The sequence below is a fragment of the Uloborus diversus genome, chromosome 8 (genome assembly GCF_026930045.1).
Source record: "Uloborus diversus isolate 005 chromosome 8, Udiv.v.3.1, whole genome shotgun sequence".
NCBI lineage: Eukaryota > Metazoa > Arthropoda > Arachnida > Araneae > Uloboridae > Uloborus > Uloborus diversus.
The window spans coordinates 41,422,813-41,432,903 of NC_072738.1; the positions used below are offsets into that span (position 1 = coordinate 41,422,813).

The following is a 10,091-nucleotide window of genomic DNA, read 5'->3' on the forward strand; positions in this document are numbered from 1 at the left end:
ATCTTTCACACTTTATTTGTTTTAAATTTGTGTTAATTAAATCTTCTTTATTTACGGAATAAATTAATGAAACATAAATAGGGCAGAACATGCAAAACTAGATCACCAGTTTTCTGCAACGAGGCTTTTGTACAAGACTAATTTTTGTCTCCCGATCGTTTTGGCACTAAAATGTCGAATTTTGTTGACCCGTGCCTGTCAAAGGATTAAAGTCTGGCTAGGAGCCCTCCTAGCCGATATTCCTAACTTGGGTTCACTCCCCGTCTAGCGATGACGATATTTCCCGAAAACTTTCAATGACACTATTCAGAAGCCGCATAAATTGAAGCAAATGCTCAACTATATTTACCATTTACTATAAATATAACTGGTGAGCAAAAAGATGAAAGTAATGAAAATGAATAATATTAATATGAACAGGTTTTATCTTTGGCCATAAAGTTTTTGTAATTAACATTTATTATTTGACCACAATAAATTATTTTCAATGATAACAGTAATTTTATAACAAAAAATATTATAATAACATAATTAATGCAGCCTACGATAAAGTAGTTAGTCAGTTATTAGATTCATAGATGACACAAACTGAAGTTGAGAAAGTCTGAGAAAGTTTCTGTTTTTGAGCGCCATCTGTTGCGATGTAAATGAACAACTGATTAATAATTAAACTGCACTGTAGGAGTGCCTCGTTTTGCCTTTTTTTTGTTTTTTTTTTCGAAGCGAAATGGAGCCCTCTGCGGTTTCACTTTTTTCGGAGCCTTTTTTTTTGAGACATGCCCAAAGTGGCCAATATTCATGAGCTTCTTTATATATAAAATGTTTTTTGAATCACCTTCTGTGAAAGTATGCTGGCAAAATTTTGAGTAAAAACACAAAAATTAGTCTCCGATTTTAAATACAGTAAAAAGTCATACTTTTTCGTCAAGAGATGTCGACTGCGAAAAAAATTTCATGTTTAAACCTCAAAAGGTCAGTAAAGTGGGAATTAATAATGGAAGTCCGTTGAATAAAAAAAAAATGGACGCCCCCTCTTCCTCTGATGCGAAATGATCATTTTTCTTTGTATAAAATGCGTACACACCATTTCAAAAAAAAAAAAAAACTACTAAATTTTCTTTGAAATTTAAAACGTTTCGTCAAATCATTGAATTAGATTTACAGTTGCTTTAAAACTCTATTTAGCGAGTGAAGCGGTTTTTACTGCAATTAAAAATAATTCGCCAAATAAACAAAAAAAGACATCAAATAATATCTTTCAAATGCAAAAATAGTTCCGCAGCTCCATTGTTTGGAGAAAAAAACACCGTGCAAAATTATCCTTCCAAACAATGACGACAGATATTAAAATACTTTTAAGAAATTAAAATGCGAAAGATTGATTTTAAAAGCGTAACCATGGAAACACGAAAATAAAATGTTGACAACCTGAATCAAAATGACAATTTTTGAATTTGATTAAAAAACGCTTGTAACTTTTTTTCTTTTGAAGATAGAAGCTAAGTTTTTCAACCCTACGTCGAGAGAGATCTGGAGTATAAAATGTCGCTTTTCCAATGGTGTCAAAAAGGAAACTCGGGGACAATTCCTTCACTTTTAATTGATAGATTTAATGAAGAAAGTAGCGCCTGAATTTCAGCTAAGCCTAAAAAAGTTCGAACTAAAAACACAAATTACTCCCGCCATAATTAAGTTAGAGAATTGAAACAAATTGTTTAGAACGCAGAAAATTCTACCCTTTTCAACGATATATAATATTAATATGTGCAAGTAATTTTTCACTCCCATACCCGTAATTTATGTGAAATTTGGGCCTAAATTAGAATAAAAAAAGAACTATTTATCGGATTTTTTCTAATTATAGCCTATGCTACTCCGTGAGAAAGTACCTTTCATATAGTGAAGGAATTTTTCAAATAGGTGCAGCGGTTCCGGAGATTACCTCGAACATATAAACATACAAAAATCCGCCCTCTCTCTTTATAATATTAGTATAGATTTATTTATTTATTTATTTTTGCATGTTTATCCTAACCAACGAGCAACTGAAGACCTCGGTGCAAGAAAGGGACAGACAGCTCCATCTCTTGACGGTTTTGTGTTTTGCATTGAAATACATGCTAGGATGAATTTTTTTATTCAAGAGACTGTTTTTGTTGTATCACGTACTGAATATGAATTTTTTTTTTTTTTTAGTCACAAAAAAAAAAAAAAAAAAAGACGCGCATTGCTTTCTTGTTGGAGCCGAAGATTAATTTAAATTATAGCCGAAAATCTGAACCTTATTTATAAAGTGCCTTTATCAAGAACAGGACTGCTCTAATACGTAACAATTACTAATTACTGATAAATATTACATTTTAGTAAAACGTTATTAGAACTTTTTTCTGAATGTGATTCGTGAAAGTTTTCAAAAAGTGGAGCTATCCTCTGCTTGCACCGGACGACCGGTCCTAGGTTTTCAATCAGAGATAGGGCCAAACTCATGAAAATATTTGTACAAATGCAGTGTTATAAACAGCTAGGAGGCTCCAGCTCCTACTCGTTGGCTCTCACCAACCCTCGAAAATTGCTTAGTAATCTTATTTGGTTTGCGAAAATTTAAACAGTCTACCAGGAAGAATCAAATTACAAAAGACAACGAGTGACGATTAGAACAGAATCAAAATCTCCCTCTCCGTCGCGTGGACGATAGAATTTAAGTAAATAGCTCGTTGTAATTGAAACTATTAAAATCCCGCTCCTACAAAGAAGACACAAAGGACTTGGTGGTAATACGTAGAACCAAGTTATGAAAAAAATAACGATAAATAAAATAAAACATGCTATAAAGAGCACACCTTCCTCATGTTCCAAACTAGCTTATACTTAAAGGCCCCTATAGCCGGCGCATCCGCCATTTTGGACCAAACTTGATCCAGTGCTTCGTAGCGATATCATCGCTGCTGATGCTTACATTTCTTTAGCATGTGAATGGCAACACTGAATGGCATTTCATTATTTGTGATGTCATCGGCAGAAGCCGTAAACAAAGAAAACGCTCCGATTTAAGTAATTTTTTTAAAATATTAAACGTAAACAAATTTATCAAAAAATGGTCAGATCCTATGTTTTTAAGCATGCTCTTTCAGAAAAAAAACACTTTTAAATTTTTGAAACGACCCCATTAGGTTGTGTGTGACCTTAACTCCGAACTACACAAATACATCTATCTAAAACCATAACTTACCTGTCCGTACTAGTTCGAAGTCAACAAAATCTGCTCCTGAGGCTCAGATTTGACAAGATCTTCTTGGGTGTAGCATCATTCAGGGTGTTAGATAAAATATGTTTGACTTTCCAAAGGTCACTTCATATCTCGCGACCGCAGGAAAATTCAGTGAACGATAAAAACTGATTTCGCAGATAACAATGAATTCTGAAATGAATAAATTGAATGTATGAATAAATAAGCTTACCTTTGTGCATAAAGAAATAGGAAAACGCACGTAATTTGATGCACTATTAGATAATTTAAAACTGTTTTACTTGTTAGTGTATTTGATCGCATTGATTTTTTTTTAAATGGAGCACATTATACTATGCTTTAGTATTGTAACTTCTAAATATGTGACGAACTAACAATAATAAGGACTTTCTTTTATCATTCATTTTCAACTTTTTCCGGAATCAGTATATTGTATTATTTATTGACACCATAATTTCAAAATATTTGGTAAACCATTTGGTTTGTCATATATTTAGAAATAATAATGACTCATTTATTACACAATATACTTAATTTATTTTTAATTAATTACTTAGTGTTTCAAAAAAGTTGGGATTTTGCATTCAGCCAACTTTTCAAATATTTTATTCATATTAAATATGACACACGAAAATAACTCATAATTTTTAGTTTTTTTTTTTTTTTAAAGTTTATACGACAGTGCATGAAGCAATCACTAAAAAAAAAAAAAAAATTACACTGGTCTAGACGCAAAATATTTCCGAGTATGTCACTCATTCTGGTGAAAATTTCAAAATTCTCCCAAAGCTATTTTTAGTTGCAATATTTAACTTGGACAGCGAAAAAAAATTGCCTGGTCATAGGTATGATCGGCGAGATGTTTTTTTTCCCCCTAGCAGTCTCATTAATAATACTTCTCTAAATAATCATCAGATTTTAGGCTACGATGACTGGAATATCAAATTGTACCTTCTGTATAAAAATCTTACACTCTCCAGTATTTCAATAAGACAATTTTTTTTTTTTTTTTTTTTGCATTTTCGAAAATTGTATACGAGCTTGCGTTACTTCCGAAACGTCAGTGTTTTGAATGGATGCGTTTTTAGGGTTTACTTAACACCCCCTATTAATAACCGACACGGACGATTCCCCCCCCCTTCCCTTCCGGATGGCTCCCCCTCCCCCCCCCCACACCACCACCACCACGTAATTTGGCAGATGAACATACCTTTAGCATTAGAGGTACGTTGGAGCATCTAAACTATCAATATCTTACATGCTCAAATATTTCTACGTAACTTTTTTTATATATTTTTGAAAATCTGTAGGCGTTTTTCCCACCACTGAAAATGAACCATTATTATATAGGATAAGCATAAAGTTTTGACCTGATTAAAAAAAAATATTGCAAAACAACTGTTTGACATGATAAAATAAATTGGTATACAGTAATTGGTAACAACAATTCTTGGTTTTTATTTATTTTTTTCCTGTTCCATATTTTTTTATGCTATTTGGAAAAATTAAATATTTTGAAATTTTATATGTGTTCTGGCCCACCATTCTTTCAATATGAGGTGCGGCTCGGGGTAGAAAAATATTGCTCACCCTTATACTCTATTACCTCTAAACTTGGCTAATTTTTCAGACTCACCCTGTATGCACATACACAACCGTTAGTTATAACCCTAGTGACCTTTAAGGTATTAGCATCGTTTTTATCTTGCTAAAAAATGAAATAGCAGATGGATCCCCCCCCCCTCCCTTCAAAAGATGAACGAGGTCCGTACCTTAATTTTATATGTGTTCTGTCCCGCGAGATTCATTTTGTTATGAATCTCGCGGTAAGGTTTTCCTAACCTTAATCAACCGCGGGTTGAAAAAGGTTAGGTACCACTGCTCAATATTACCGAGTTGAAAAAAAAAGAATAAGAAAATATAGCAAACATAAAATACATTTCTTCTAAAATATACATTTAAAGTAGTGAAATATACTAGGAAACACTATGTCCAAATTGGAAAACACTCACCGTGCGGCGAAAACGAAATTGTTTCGTTCCATTCGGCAATTCAATTCGTCCTCTATTGTAAAACACGACTGTGTGACCGCTGCCATGTATCAAGTTATTTCCCTTTCAGCCTCGCTGAAACTGGTTTTTCTGAAACGGAAACCGCGACAAAAAAGAACTTTCCACTGAGAGCACTTACCCAGATGAATGCAGTGACGTTTGTTTATGTTTACCTCCAAGCGAAGGTCGAAGACAACGGATGGTTAATTAATTCCACGCGACTTTCCTGGTTCAGCGCAACTTCGAACAATGTAATCGAGACTGTGCTTTTAGCGCGTAGTTTTTATTTATCTTATAGAATTAAAAACTGAGCGTATGTATCTATGTATGTATGTCCAAGTAACTTCTCCCGAACGCCAATGAACTGACCATCGAGCCAGGTATCGATGGATTCGTAATCTTCCCGTATTCATGTTTGGCTATTTAACATAATCCTCCGGTGATAATTAGCGAAGATATCAATTAAAAACAATTAATTATGACTCCTAAGTTTCAAAATAAAATCCCCATTTTTCGAAGGCTTTCCTCCATTCAAATCATTATTCAGTGCTTCATCTCAACTTTCCGCAACAATGCTTTTATTAAAATTACTAGTTGTAGCGTGAAGCAAATCCAGGAAAATCGTTAAATTAAAGATCTGTTGTCATTACTTTCTCGAATATAAACAAATAAAATTTTGGTTTTTGTTTTGAGGCTTTTCCTGCAATCGGGGGATTTAAAATGTTTACTTTTTGGTTATTTTCCCGCAATCTGCCGCAAAATTTTACCATTTTTTTTTTTTTTTTCAAACCTGATATTTGAACACGCGTCACTATACATAACGATTATTTTCGAGATATCGTGTGAAATATTTATTACTTGTGTAAAATTAATTTGTATATATTATATTGTTTAATACATATTTGTGTTTGTACTCCAAATTAAACCGATTAAATAACACTGCGGACAGTGCCTTCGGCGCTCTTTAGTGTTGAATTTACTACTAACTTACGTAACTTATGAAATGCACCGTGCAAAGCTGGGCGACGCAGCTAGTTTATTTATTTATTTTTTGCACTACTGCAGGGGTTCTCAAACTGGGTGCCTCGGCATCCTGGGGTGCCGTAGGAAGAGGTGAGGGGTGCCGCAAAGTTTCCGTGGTATCAATAATTGTGTAAGGTGAGGTCGCCAAATAATGCCCCGTTGACTAGTAATTAAATCTCCCATTTTTTGATACAGTATAGCAAAAATTCACAAGATCCTATTTCATCGTTTTTAATTACCAGGCAGCATTGTAACAGTGTAGCAAAATTTGTTGCAGATGAGAAATGTCAAAGCCAACTGATCTTACGTATTTTACGGTAGATTTTGTTTCTGTATAGCTCCCTCAAGTTTAACTTAGAATTTAAAAAAAGTTGCATACTGTTCTTGAAACCTAAATTATGTAGTAGAAAGTACATGAATTCAAAAAGAAAAGTGTCGTTGTTTTCCGTCATTTTTCTCGAGATTTGTTAACCTAGAAAAGTAGATTGTAGTACGATAAGACCATGGTTCCCTTTATTAACACTCCGGTGTCCTTATAATATAGCAAATAACACCGGAGTATTTGGGAGGAGAATGTGAACCTGTTTTGCATATGTTGCACATATGTGCACGAACTGTGCACGGGCGTGGAGGGAAAAACCTAAAAATAACGACATATTAGTTGCTTACATAATAGGGTGTGAAGTGTGCCGTGAAAAAATTCGAAATCTTCAAAGGGGCCGCGAGTAGAAAATGTTTGAGAATCTCTGCACCATATATACTGAATGATTGATACTTCTCGGACCCGGTTTTATGCAGGGGTGCCCCGAACTTAAATTTTTGGGAAGACGGAAATTCTCAATTTGCCAAACGGAACTCCAAATTTCGCCAAGTAATAATAATTTTGCCGATGGAACTCCAAATTTTGCCGACTTGTGATAATTTTGCCGAATGGAACTCCAAATTTCTCCGCGTGATGATAATTTTTCCGAATAAAACTCCAAATTTTGCGGAATGGAACTGTAAATTTTGCCGAATGGAACTCCAAATTTTGCCGAGTTATAATAATTTTGCCAAATAGAACTCTAATTTTCGCCGAGTGATGATAATTTTGCCGAATGGAACTCAAAATTATGCCTACTTATGATAATTTCGCCGAAAGGTACCACTTTCGTCCAATGTAGATAATTTTGCCGAATATAAATCCAAGTTTTTGCCGAATCGTCAGACAAAATTTGCCAAATTTTGGGAGAGGATCACAGTGACTTCCCATCGGGGAGCCACTGGCGTTTTGTTTATTTTCTTGTCGGGTGAACAGAAGTTCGAGGGAAAAATGAGATACGGAATAGATTGTCATACTGCAGTGAAATCCCGTTGTAACGAACTTTAAGGGATCGTAAGTTTTGTTCGTAGTAACGAGAGTTTCATTGTAATGGAACTCAAGCAGTGTCATGTAAATAAAATCGGGACTGAAAACGTCTTTCATTGAAATGGATATTTTGTTGTTTTGTTGCAACGCAGGATTAATTTGTCAGTATATTTTAAGCAGTTTGGAGTTGTATTTGCGTGTACGCAAGATTCCTTATTTATGACAAAATAAGTTACCCTGATTATCATTTTATCAAATCATAGTAAAATTAGAGATGCACTTAATATCATATTTTGCCCAATACCGAATATTCGGTCAAAATTCGAACTGAATATTCTGCCTCATTCCGAATATTTGGTTAAATTTTTTTTTAGCTGTAATATTTGAGTTTCATAAATGTAAAGTAGAAAATGTTAATCTACTTTGTGAAATGTAAATGCATTTCCATTTAACATAGTAAATTTATCTTCATAAAGTATGATTATTAATTTAAAATAAATGAAGTTAAAAAAAAAAAAGTTGAATTTTACGATCTTGAATCCAAATCATGTTTTTTGCAATCAAAAATTGCGATATGACCCTACCGTTGCCGTCACACCGCGTCGTTACCATGCACCATAAAAAGAAATTAATTCTAAATTTATGCAGAATTGCAGACAAGTATGAACAAAATTAGCCATCTATTTTATTATTTTTTTTCTTTTGAAATGATCGTATTTTATTTTTGAGCAACTACGATTGCTTATTGTTTTCACTTTGAAGTAGTAATGATGCCCTTTGATTTTATTTTGCTATGATTTTAATGCAAACTCCTCTGGTGCACAGGCCTCCACGAGCTTGTCCCTCCTCCTCGGTGGTGGCGTCCATGTCCTCTGGTTCACGGGACTCCGCGAGCATATCTCTTCCCCTGCGTGGTGGCGTCTTTGTGACTCGGAATCGAGTTATTTATAAACGACCTTCTCGACTTTAAACAAATATTTTGACGCGAATACATTATCCAGCACATAACATGCAGCCTCTGGCATTCATTTGAATTTATACGGCTTGAATTCTCAAATCATTGTTTCGATAAAAATCATTAGTAGAGTAGAAACAAGAAACTCAAAGAGTAGGGTCGTAACCGTCGCAATACACGTTAACGACGTGTTGCGACGTAACGGTAGGATCATATCTCAATTCGTAAATGCAAAAAACATAATTTGGATTCATAATCTAAAAATTCAAACTATTTTTTTAATTTTATTTATTAAAATTAACAATTATATTTTCTGTAGATAAATTTACGATGTTAAATGAAAATGCTTTTACATTTCTTAAAGTAGATTAACATTTTCCATTCTAAACGCTCTGAAACTGAAATATTACAGTAAAAAAAATAATAATAATCGGTATGCGGCCGAATATTCTGTTTGAATTTTGACCGAGTATTCGGTATACAGAAAAATATGGTATTCAGTGCATCTCCCCAGAAGATTTCCGAAATTGAAGGCTTAAAATTGCGACTGTAAGTAAATTTCGATGACGTGAGTGAAGGGATGGAACTTGGAACTTTCCCTCGGAAAGTTTTCGAAATTTAAGTCTTACATTTCCCTATTCTTTGTGAATGTACTCACAAACCATGAATATCAACAATAACGTACATTAAGCAAAAAAAAAGAAAGAAACATGCCTTTTAATAAGGTGTTGAGAAAAACATTGCCATAATAATTGTTTTTGTTGGTTCCTCCATCAATTTTTGAAATTAGTTTTTTTTTCTTCTGTGCATGGTAGTGAAAATTGCATTTTCTGCAGGAACAAAGTAGTTGGCATATTCCGGGTGGGTAAGACACGACCAGAGAGATGCCTGAAAAAAAAAAAAAAAAAAAACACTGCTACTACCACACCGTTTCATGAGAATGAAGTAGACAATTATTTAAATACCTAAACTTAAATAAAAGTCGCATATGAGAAGAATGAATGCAAGATTTTCGTGTGTGTGATGAAGAAGCAAAGAAAGGAGAGGCTGCCTTTTAAATCAGCCACAGCCACTTCAGTCTCATTTTAGTAGCCAGCTTAAAGTGTAACGGTGCTGCGGAGATTTTCTCCGTTGTTTAATTCCCTTTTTTTCTTCTGTTGATTTAAAGTGTTGGTTGCCCTACACCCGAACAAATACTTTGAGCAAGTGTGTTGAGCACCACCGCACCCTTAAAGTTGTGTCACAACTGTTTTCTGCAAAAAATTGTGATTCCAAAGGTTTGAATACAAAAAGGCCTGCAAAAGTGTTTGGCCTAGGACAACCACTATTTTAATTAACCTCTTTGTGTTCATTCTTTCCTCCCCCCCGCTTTTTTTTCCTATCTTTTTTTTAAGCTAATGGGGGTACCGTGGTAGGTACCCGTGGTGTCTCCAGTGCAGAAATGAATTTTTGGGATATTTGAAGATA

The 10,091-nt window shown here is 34.2% G+C and overlaps 1 protein-coding gene across 1 annotated transcript in view; it reads right to left on the reverse strand.

The window, feature by feature from the left end:
- The window catches only part of LOC129227560 (fatty-acid amide hydrolase 2-like), a 51,309-nt gene extending 45,977 nt beyond the window's left edge, over positions 1 to 5,332 (reverse strand). Inside the window, exons 1-2 of the mRNA XM_054862138.1 lie at positions 5,260 to 5,332; positions 3,230 to 3,418 (exon numbers count right to left, since the gene is read on the reverse strand). The gene's annotated coding sequence lies outside the window, so the exon portion shown is untranslated. The remainder of the gene's footprint in view (positions 1 to 3,229; positions 3,419 to 5,259) is intronic.
- Between the last annotated feature and the right edge of the window lie 4,759 nt (positions 5,333 to 10,091).